This window comes from Entelurus aequoreus, linkage group LG27 (genome assembly GCF_033978785.1).
Source record: "Entelurus aequoreus isolate RoL-2023_Sb linkage group LG27, RoL_Eaeq_v1.1, whole genome shotgun sequence".
Taxonomy (NCBI): domain Eukaryota; kingdom Metazoa; phylum Chordata; class Actinopteri; order Syngnathiformes; family Syngnathidae; genus Entelurus; species Entelurus aequoreus.
Genome location: NC_084757.1, coordinates 20,053,470 through 20,065,878, shown reverse-complemented (window position 1 = coordinate 20,065,878; position 12,409 = coordinate 20,053,470).

Genomic DNA, 12,409 nt, shown 5'->3' with positions numbered 1-12,409 from the left:
GGACTGGTAAAATCATGTCATGATAACTTAATAATAAAGACAACTTCAGATTATTTTCTTTGTTTAAAAATAGAACAAGCACATTCTGAAATTGTACAAATCATAATGTTGTTGTTTTTTTTACACTTACATGTTGCGGTTAATAGTATTCTATCTTTATTTGTCGTTATTTATATTTTCTGAACAAATTATGTGATAATATTCGTCAGTCAACTCATTGGTGTTAATTTTCAGTCTATCAAGATAGTTTTTTTTTATCAAAATCAAATCACAGTATGTTATTTATGTAGTTCGATCATTTTCCTTGTGGTTTATTTTGTACCATCATCTACAAAGACACAAAGAATTGCTATTGCGGCATCTAGTGGACACATTTAGAACAGCAATTTCTATCATTCAAAAAGTTGTTTACCCCAACCTTTGTGGGTGGTTAACGGGATCTGCTTAAGCGGAAAACAGCTTTCCGCAATATTACACTTGTAAGCCGGGACCCGTGGGTACCTGGTCAGTTTTTATTGGGTCGCATGGAACCTCTAAAGCAGGGGTGTCAAACTCATTTTAGATGGGGGGCCACATGGAGAAAAATCTACTCCCAAGTGGGCCGGACTGGTAAAATCATGTCATGATAACTTAAAAATAATTTCAGATTATTTTCTTTGTTTAAAAATAGAACAAGCACATTCTGAAATTGTACAAATCATAATGTTTTTTTTGTTTTTTTTACACTTACATGTTGCGGTTAATATTATTTTATCTTTGTCGTTATTTATATTTTCTGAACAAATTATGTGATAATGTTCATCAGTCAACTCATTGGTGTTAATTTTCAATCTATCAAGATACATTTATTTTTTTTATCAAAATCAAATTACAGGATGTTATTTATGTAGTTTGATCATTTTCCTTGACTGATGTATTTACATCATGTGGTTTATTTTGTACCTATGTAGCATCATCTACAACAGGGGTGTCCAAACTTTTTCCACTGAGGCACGTACACGGAAAAATTTAATTTTAATTTTGATATTTTTCATTTTCAAACCTTAACAAAATATATGGATTTTTTTTTTTTTAACCTTTAGGGCTCCCGGGGACTATAAAGGGTCTCAGTCATTAAACTGTTAAAAAATAAGTTAAATTATTATTATTATTTTTTATTTAACACTTACAGTAAATCTCTATATCAACTTGAGGTTAATATAAAGTAAAAAAAAAAAAAAGGTTTTCTGTCAAAGACAACTTTGTTTTTATAGTAAAACTGAAATATGCAGTATTTAGTAATTAATTAGAGCCTTAAAAGATCAATAATGCAGGACACCATTGATTTTAAGTATTTAATATTTTTGAGTAATCACAGTGAAAAGTTAAATAAAATCATACTAATTATATTTGGGATCCAAAAGGTCCCCCACTCATAAAGTGATACATTTTTATTAGTTTTTTTTTTACTTTTAACACTTAAATTACGAGATCAACTTCAGATATATCTGTCGATTTTACGTTTGAACTATTATTTTGTTTGTTTTATGCTCTTTTGTCAAATAAAACTTTGATGTTTTTATATGGCAACCACACACTATATGCAATATTTTTTCAGCATAAAACATTTTAAAGTGATATTTTTTAAGTAATAATTCATTATAACATAGATTTTTAGTCTTTTTTTTTTTTTTTTAGCAATGGCAAAAAAAAGAAAAATAAACAAAGACAGAAGAAAAAAAAACAGCCTGCATGGCAGCTTTGTGTCAACATTGCAACTTTTTCTTGTTAGATTTCACCTCATTCCACTTTTTTTAAATGTTTTTTTAAATTTTTGCAATATTATCAATTTTGCAATTTTTGCAGAATTAGCTGCGGGCCGCAAATGGCCCCCGGGCCGCACTTTAGACACCCCTGATCTACAAAGATACAAAGAATTGCTATTGTGACATCTAGTGGACACATTTAGAACGGCTGTTTCTTTCATTCAAAAAGTTGCTTACCCCAACCTTGGTGGGTGGTTAACGGGATCTACTTAAGCGGAAAACAGCTTTCCGCAATATTACACTTGTAAGCCGGGACCCGTGGGTACCTGGTCAGTTTTTATTGGGTGGCATGGAACCTCTAAAGCCCGGGTGTCAAACTCATTTTAGATCGGGGGCCACATGGAGAAAAATCTACTCCCAAGTGGGCCGGACGGGTAAAATCACGGCACGATAACTTAAAAATTAAGACAACTTCAGATTTATGTAGTTTGATCATTTTCCTCGACTGATGTACTAACATCACATGGTTTATTTTGCACATATGTAGCATCATCTACAAAGATACAAAGAATTGCTATTGCGACATCCAGTGGACACATTTAGAACAGTTGTTTCTATCATTCAAAAATCTCAGGTTAATTTTTATAGTTCGCAAACTCATCCCGCGGGCCTGATCCGGCCCTCGGGCCGTACGTTTGACACCCCTGCTCTAAAGGTTAGACCTGTACTGATAGTCAAGGAATCAATTTTGAACAAAAATGGACTTGATAACAAAGTCTCTGTGTGTTTGTTTTGTTCGGGCAAGAATGCAAGAGGGTTCACTCTGTACGTCACTCCGAGCTCCCGAGCCTCTTTATTTAATGGCAGAATAAAATGAAAAGAGTTACCATGAATTGATAAAAGTGGACCCCGACTTAAACAAGTTGAAAAACTTATTCGGGTGTTACCATTTAACGGTCAATTGTACGGAATATGTACTGTACTGTGCAATCTACTAATAAAAGTTTCAATCAATCAATCAATCAAAACCCTCCTGTCAGTCAACCATAATCTTTGTGTCGGTGGGCAGTTCCCTAACCCCGGAAGTAAGTTTGGTGCGTTGCATTTACCGCAGAAGTTGGAACTCGATGCTGGGAACGAGTTGTGAGCGTTCCAGTTACAAGGTCGGAAATTCAAAATTTTGCGCTTGCCTTGTCTGAATATAAACAACTCATGGGGAAATATGCACTCTTTCTGCAACCTTCAAACATGGTGGATGGAAAGGAAACACAGACGCTATTGCCAGCAGTGTAAAACGTATAAAACACATAAAATAAATTTTGTTTACGCTATAGTAACGTTACCATATATAAATGTTCAACAATACATTGTATGCGGTTGATTTAGTGCAACACAAACGAATCACAGGTGCTAATAACGGATGTTATAGAATCTTTGAAACCACTGGTGTTGAGAATAGAAATCCGACCTCGAGGGGCGTTCCAGTTGAAATTCCGACTGGGAACTGGGAAATTCCGACTTCCCAGTACAAATAGAACGCACTAATTGTCTTGCAATTCTGTCACGCCCCCATAACATCATCACTGGTTGACTCTGTAGTTCTTCGCTAAATATTAATTACACCACAAGTCTCTGTGCTTTTTAAATAACATCACAACATTATTAAAGTCAACAAAAACAGTATGACCCGCAGACTGAATAAAAATATGCTTTGTTGCATGAACCTTGTCTCTGTGCATGGACGTTTCATCCACTCAGGGCTATTTGTGTGAGCAGGTTGGGCAGCTGCAAATGAGGACAATTCAGCTATTTGATGTTTTTTTGCTTTGTTATTAAATAAAAAGTTGATCCATCACCAAATTGTGTTAGATATACATTGCTAGTGCTTTATATTGTCTTTAAAGTGTACAATCTTTTACTAAAATATGGACTTTTGCTGAGGCTCTAAGGCAGGGGTCGGCAACCCAAAATATTGAAAGAGCCATATTGGACCAAAAATACAAAAAAGTAATCTGTCTGGAGCCGCAAAAAAATTAAAAGACTTGTCTAAGCGTCATAATGATGGCAACACATGATGTAAGTGGCTACTTAGCTATGTTAGCCTACTATCAAAATGACTATGTTTCACAGGCTGACGCTAATCTTCGTTGACAGAAATGTTGAAATGCAATATTTATTCTACACATTTTTACAACATTGGAAAACATTAGTAAAACTTCTCCGAGGGTGAGATAACGCCTGGAAATTACTGTCTTAGAATGACCAAAAGGTATAGATGTGTGTGTCCAAGTTAAAGGAAACGGCAGGCTGTCTTCTTTTAATGGATTTATTACAATCTTTGTAAGCTGGCTAACGTTTGCTGTGGTCTGGAACAACATGGCACGATCAGAAATGCAGCCAAAATTTTATACAGATAATGAGTCATGAAACACGGAAACATGGGAAAATACACTAAGTACACGGAGGACATAAGTAAAGGAAATTATGTTAGCATGTTAGCATCGATTAGTTTGCAGTCATGGATTGACCAAATGTGCCTGATAAGCACTCCGGCAAATCAATAAAATCAACAAAGCTCACCTTTGTGCATTCACGCACAGCATAAAATGTTTGGTGGACAAAATGAGACAAAGAAGGAATGGCATTAAACACGTCTTTCTGTGGCAGCATCGGAGAAAGTTATACATGTAAACAAACTTCAAGGGTCGCAGAAATTAGTAGGACAAAACGCTGCTTGCCAAATACTCTCATCAGTGAAGCATGTGTAATATAAACAGTGGGATTTCTAACAATTAGGAATGTTTGTGTCATGTTTGTCCTCCTACAGAAAATATATTAAAACAAAAAAGCTTCACACGTCTCTGAAAGATGTCCAGGGAGCCACTAAGGCGGCGCTAAAGAGCCACTTGCGTCTCTAGAGCCGCGGGTTGCTGACCCCCGCTCTAAGGCATTATTCATGTTTGCATTGTTTCATATAAAGACATTTGCTTCAATATACAGGTAAAACTTAAAAAAAAACAAAAAACTGCAAAAGCCCATTAATGTCAGCAATTTAACTTCAAATGTGAAACTAATATGTGATATACACTCTTTACATGCATAGTTTATTTGATGTAATTTTGATGATCATGGTTTACGGTGTTTGAAAACCCCCAAATTTTCTCAGATTTGTAATATTTTCCATACATTGTAAGCCATAAGAAAATATAAATCAAAATAAGGCTTGAAATATTTTAAGTTGCATTTTATGAGCCTATGCCATATATACGTTTCAACTTGTACTTGTAATTGTTGGAATAAACAAACTTCATTCTTTTTTTAGTTTCACCTAAACCGGGGGTCAGCAACCCGTGGCTCTACAGCCACATGCGGCTCTTTAGCGGCACCCTGGTGGCTCCATGGAGCTTTTTCAAAAATGGGGTGAAAAATATATTTTTTGTTGTAATATGGTTTCTGTGGAAGGACAAACATGACACAAACCTTCCTAATTGTTAGAAAGCCCACTTTTTAATATGTTTGTGTTTATGCTTCACCGATGAGAGTATTTGGCGAGCGCCGTTTTGTCCTACTAATTTCAGCGACCCTTGAACTCACTGTTGTGTGGACTGTGACTCAACAGTTTGTTTGCATGTATAACTTGTAAGCAGAAAGACGTGTTTTATGCCACTCCTTTGTCTCATTTTGTCCACCAAATGTTTTATACTGTGCGTCAATGCACAAAGGTGAGCTGTGTTGATGTTATTGACTTGTTGGAGTGCTAATCAGGCATATTTGGTCAATCCATGACTGCAAGCTATTCGATGCTAACATGCTATTTAGGCTAGCTGTAGGTACATATCGCATCATTATGCCTCGTTTGTAGGTATATTTGAGCTCATTTAATTTCCTTTACTTATTTCCTCTGTGTGTTTAGTTTAGTTTTCCATGTTTCATTACACATTGGCTGGATTTCTGATAGTTGTTAGTGTGCCATGTTGTTCCAGACCATATGAAAACATTAGCCAGCTTGCAAAGATTGTAATAAATCCATTAAGAGAAGACAGCCTGTCGTTTCCTTTAACTTGAACACACACATCTATACCTTTGGTCATTTCCAGGAGTTATCTCACCCTCTGAAAAAGTTTTACTAATGTTTTCCAATGTTGTAAAAATGTGTAGAATAAATATTACATTTCAACATTTCTGTCAACGAAGATTTGCGTCAGCCTGCGACCCATAGTCATTTTGATAGTAGGCTAATATAGCTCATTAGCCACTTACATCATGTGTTGCCTTCAGTATAACAATTATACAAGTCTTTTAATTTTTTTGCGGCCCCAGACAGATTTGTTTTTTGTATTTTTGGTCCTAAATCAGAATCAGAATCAGAATCAGAATACCTTTATTTTCATTGTATGGAAACAACGAAATTGGACAGCAATCCAGCTCAGTGCTTTTAAAACAAACCTACATGAAATAGTGTTAAGACAACAACAATAATAAAACAATTTAAAATTAAAAATTTAAAAACATATTAAAATGTGGAAAAAACATATTGCACAGTAGATCTTTATCAGAGGTAAGCAAGTAATAAAGTGGTGAGTGTTCAGGTAAGTGCAGAGTTTAGGGCAATAACAGCTCTAGGATAGAAACTGTTTTTCAGTCTATTTGTCCTTGCTTTGATGGTCTTATAACGCCTCCCTGAGGGCAAGAGTTCAAGCCAGTGGTGACCTGGATGGGATGAGTCCTTGAGGATGCTGTTTGCTCTCCTGTTGCAGTGTCTCTTATGCAGGTCCTCGAGAGATGTAAGAAGACATGCAGTGATCTTCTGGGCCGCGTTTATGACCCCCCGTAATCTCTTTCTCTCTGCCACCGTGGCTCTTTCAACATTTTGGGTTCCCGACCCATGACCTAAACTAACTTTTCTATTTACGAACCCAGTCCATGAACCAATTAAGTTCGTCAATCGAGGTTCCATTCTTAACTCGTAACAAAATACAAAGATCCATGCAGCAAGTCTTCTACAAAAGTGATGCCAAGTATGTGTTTATACAGTTAATTTGTCATTTATATGTATTTTACATGTTTTTTTGTGTTCATATATTTGGATGCCAGGAACAGACGGATTGTATTTGCATTATAATGGAAAACAACAAAAAGCACCACTGTACTTAAGAGTAGTCCGTCAAAGATGGTGGTGGTCGCGTCAAACATGGTTAGTGGAATTCCAACAAGTACTATGCAGTTTTCCAACATGATAAGGAGCCCAAACACACCTTTAAAATGAAACTTGCTGAGGAAGATGAAATGGATGGAGTCCTCCAGACATGGACCTATGGTACATCCTACAAGGAGAGAAGATGCAGGAGTTAAATATTCTATCTGCATATGTTTAACATCCAGCAGCTTCACCAATGATGTCATCATGGAGGAGTGAAAGGGGATTACAGTAACACCATGTGCAGTCTGGCGAATTCCATGTCCAAGTGGATTAAAACAGTGCTGAATATTATTAACACTTTGGACACAAGTTGGAAATGTACACTGACGTGTACTCATTTGTGTTGCCAGCTGTTCAGACATTGATAGCTTGTGTTTTCAGTGGTTAATAAATCTATTGCTTGTATTCAAAATGACGTCTTTTTTTCCATGGGTACGAGGCGCCATTTAGCCTTTCTCCAAGAAAAATGCCCTACGCTTGCGTTGTTTTCGGCTGTACAAACGGTTTAAATCGCAAAAAGGATAAACGTTTCTTCAGAGTTCCTCGAGAGGTAATAAAGAACGGCGGAAAAGTGCGAGATTTTATGAAAGACGATGACAAATGTAGTACTCACTCCAGTCCAAGTGAAGAATGCTCGAGTTTGCAGTGACCACTCCGTTAACGGTTTTTATACTTTTAACGTTTAGTGTTTCCCATTGAAGTATTATGTTGATATTATTTGTTTTTCTTAAAACACATCTTTGTGACAAGTGTTCCGTAAAGCAGCAACTAGGCAAGTCTAAATAAGATACCATATTTTCCGGACCATAAGGCGCACTGCCGATGAGCGGGTGTAGTCAGGTCTATTTTCATACAAAAAGCGCACCGGATTATAAGGCGCATTAAAGGGGTCATATTATTATTATTTTTTTTCTAAATGTAAAACACTTCCTTGTGGTCTACATAACATGTAATGGTGGTTCTTTGGTCAAAATGTTGCATGGATTATGTTTTACAGATCCTCTTCAAGCCGCTTTCTGACAGTCGCTTCAGGATGCGCCGTTTTGTGGGCGGTCTTATTTACGCGGCTCACCTTTCGGCAGCGTCTTCTCCCCGTCATCTTTGTTGTAGCGGTGTAGCGTGCAAGGACGGGAGTGGAAGAAGTGTCAAAAGATGGAGGTAACTGTTTTAATGATTGTGGAGAGGCGGGGCCGGCAGTCCGAGACCGGGGCCCGCTCCAAGATGGCAGCGAGGAGGTGTGGCCTGCGGACCCGCGTCCAAATGGACTACAGGTGCGTGGGTTGGGCAGCTGGGCACAATCAGATAATCTGCTGTCTGTGTATAAAAGCGTGACAGCCGAGAGAAACGAGGAAGGAGGTGGAGAGCCAGAGGCAAGACGCGGAGCAACGTTAGCAGCGAGAGGAAGACGCCGACGACGACGCGGCCGGCTGAAAAGCGGGAGGCGAATCGAGCAGCAGGGGGAGCCGGAGCTGAAAAGCCGCCGGCAAAAGACTTTCTGAGATTGAAAAATAAAGAAGTCAAACCTGCTCACGACAATGTCGTCCTTTGATGGTCCATGGAACCCACCCGGAAGCAAGAGTCTTCCACATTTGGCACCCAATGTGGCTGGACCATCGGAGGGGGGGAGGACGATCTCCTGTGGGCCCTCGTGGGGGCGTTCACGGAACTGGCGGCAAGCAGCCGACAGCGTCTCGAAGAGTCCCGCAAACAATTGCGGCTCCTGCAGGTCCTGGCGGGCCAGACGGGGGGCGGCGAATGGCCCCCCACAAAAGAAGAAGAAGTGGTGGAAGAAGAAGATGAAGAAGTGGTGGAAGAAGAAGATGAAGAAGTGGTGGAAGAAGATGAAGAAGTGGTGGAAGATGAAGAAGTGGTGGAAGAAGATGAAGAAGTGGTGGAAGAAGATGATGAAGTGGTGGAAGAAGAAGAAGGCTGGAAGGAGCCAACGAAAAGCTGACGCGGAGCGAGAGAGGAGGAGAGCCCGAGACGACGAGCGAGCGAGCGGAGGAGAGGAGCTGAAAAGCGACCGGGACTGAGGTTTTGTTTGAAAAAATAAAATAAACGTCCAACTGCTCAGAGATGTCTCTATTTGATGGTCCATGGAACCCACAAGGCGGCTTGAGAGCGTCACAATGATATCCAAACTTTTCTTAAAGGCCTACTGAAACCCACTACTACCGACCACGCAGTCTGATAGTTTATATATCAATGATGAAATCTTAACATTGCAACACATGCCAATATGGCTGGGTTAACGTATAAAGTGCAATTTTAAATTTCCCGCTAAACTTCCGGTTGAAAACGTCTTTGGATGATGACGTATGCACGTGACGTAACCAGTGAAACGCAAGTATCGGTACCCCATTGAATCCAATACAAAAAGCTCTGTTTTCATCTCATAATTCCACAGTATTCTGGGCATCTGTGTTGGTGAATCTTTTGCAATTTGTTTAATGAACAATGAAGACTGCAAAGAAGAAAGTTGTAGGTGGGATCAGTGTATTAGCAGCGGACTACAGCAACACAACCAGGAGCACTTTGAGGATAGCAGACGCGCTAGCCGAACCACCTCACCTTGACTTCCTCTGTCTCCGGGCCGCCAACCGCATCGGTGATCGGGTGAAGTCCTTCGTCGTACCGTCGATCGCTGGAACGCAGGTGAGCACGGGTCGTGATGAGCAGATGAGCAGATGAGAGCTGGCTTAGGTAGGCTGACCATATTCTGAAATCCCAAAAAGAGGACACATATATGCGTGCCAAGGTGGGCAGCACGCCAAGGCCGGGACTAGGTGAACATTTGCCAATGATACTCGAACTTGCTTTATAAATAATATATTTTTTTAAATAAAGCATTTTTTCTCCTCTGTTGACAGCAGTGTTGGCGCTAGGAATTTTCAAAATGGGACCCCGTCAAGTCATAAAAATGGGGTCCCACAGTAAATTTTTGGGGTTCCACCTTTTTGTAAGCGTTTTGAAAAGAAATGACAAAGGTATGCATTATCCTGTTATATCTCACATTCTATATTGTGATTTGGAAAAAGGTTGTCATAAACGTTACTTAATTCATTAAAAAAGATAATACAAAAGAAAACAAATGTGTATACATATGTAAATGTATTCAGTTATAAACATTCATTTACTTTCTTCTTTCCTTCATGGATCTAAACTTTATCGCTGCTGGTAGTTTTTTCTATGTTTTTATTTAATAAGTTGTAGGTGTATTTATTTCAGTATAAAAGTGTAAAACGTGTTTTGCTTGGGTCATGAAATGATGATAATGGTGTGCCAGGGCATACATACATTTTATATTTAACGCTTAAATCTCTGGAGTCTACATCAACTTCAGATCTATTCCTCATTTCAAAATGTTTTAGTTTTTTTTATGTTGTTTTTTTTGTTTGTTTGTTTTCCGCCCTTTTTTGTCAAACAAAACTATGTTTTTTATGGCAAACACACAAAATATGCAAAATCTTCCACCAAAAATATTTTTCAAAGGGGAATATTTGATATAAAGTAATCGGAACCTTTGATAGGTCAATAATTCATCATAACATTGATTTTAATTCAATATTATGTTTAGAGCAATGACCGTTTGAAAAAAAAACTAAACAGCTTTGTTTTATTAGTCAACAATGTTGACTAATAAAACCCCCGCCGAAAAGGGGGGTAAAGGAGACGGATTCTAGGGGCCCATGATGGAGGGGGGCCCAGAGAGGCCCCTAATGATGATGAAATTATAATACAGGGGGCCCTGTAAAGATTATTTTCATGGGGCCCAAAATCCCTAGCGGCGCCACTGGTCAACATTGCAACTTTTTCTAAATTACATTTCACCTTTAAGCTTTTTTATTTCACTTTTGTTATGTTTTTGTTTATTTTAATAGTATTTTTATAATGTGCCGTGGGCCTTTAAAACATTAGCTGTGGGCCACAAATGGTAAAAAAAAAATTAATAGTCTGCGTCCTTTCTGATTTCAATGTGTTAAAAAGACATAAAAAGTGTGTTAACGCCAACACTGCTTGACAGTATAACAAAATAAGTCACACTTATATTCTGTAACATTCACAGTTTTGGAAAAAAAAGTGCAGAGGTAGAAATATTCAAAATAACCTCTTGTATATAATCTAAACATAAATAATGCCTCAAAACGAAGTTAATTAAATTTAAACAAAAAACAGCAGACGAGCTCTCGCCCTGCACAGCTGTTTTGTGCTTTGTAGTGTGGATATGGGCTTGTAAATCTTTATTTGCCACAGATATATACCTTCCTGCTTTGCACACAGTGCATTCTGCTTCCCATGTGTCACGGCCAGGACGAAAACATGAATACTTTTCCCGCAAATCATCCGTGAAATTGCATTTACTACGGCATTTCTTGTTTTCATGTCTGTCTCTCCACTCACTAGCTCTCTCGCTCCGTGTCTCTGCCACTCCCTCACGAATGTTGCTACGTGCGCGCACCTTCAGGTTTTTTTTTTTAACCCCTTCTTAACTTAACCCTGGACGTACATTGAAAATACACGCAACCCTAATTCAAAATGTCGGACATTTGAGGCATTTAAGAAACCCCGCCCGGACACCCCGGACACCCCCGCAAAAGAGGACATGTCCGGGGAAAAGAGGACGTATGGTCAGCCTAGCTTGGGTGCAGAGCTATTGTTTTTAGCATAGCTCTGTCGAGGTTCCGTAGCTAAGTTAGCTTCAATGGCGTCGTTAGCAACAGCATTATTAAGCTTCGCCAAGCTGGAAAGCATTAACCGTTTATTTACATGTCCAGAGTTTGGTAGTATTGTTGATCTTCTGTCTATCCTTTCAGTCAGAGACTTATTTGTTTTGTTTCTATATGCAGTAAAGCCCGATGCTATCACGTTAGCTCAGTAGCTAAAGAGCTTCACTGATGTATTGTCGTGGAGATAAAAGTCACTGTGAATGTCCATTTCGCGTTCTCGACTCTCATTTTCAAGAGGATATAGTATCCGAGGTGGTTTAAAATACAAATCCGTGATCCACAATAGAAAAAGGAGAGAGTGTGGAATCCAATGAACCCTTGTACCTAAGTTACGGTCAGAGCGAAAAAAGATACGTTCTGCACTGCACGCTAGTCCTTCACTTTCACGTTCCTCATCCACGAATCTTTTATCCTCGCTCAAATTAATAGGGTAATCGTCGCTTTCTCGGTCCGAATCTCTCTTGTATACAAAAGTCATCACAATTTCCAGTTTCTATGTTCAACATGTTTCAAAAAAGGAGTAGGATGAAGCAGAGCCTTTCTTATACCACCCTTTTTCTTTTACATAGCAGTTGCTAACACTTTAGTTCACTTCCTGTTCTCAATTTATTCACAATAATATTAAAAATAACATATCGAACATATTTCTTTTTACAATTCTAGAACATGATGAAGCATACTTGGCTTCACTGTGAGGAAAGACTGGTGTGTTGTTTTCTTTAATGTTGATGATGTTA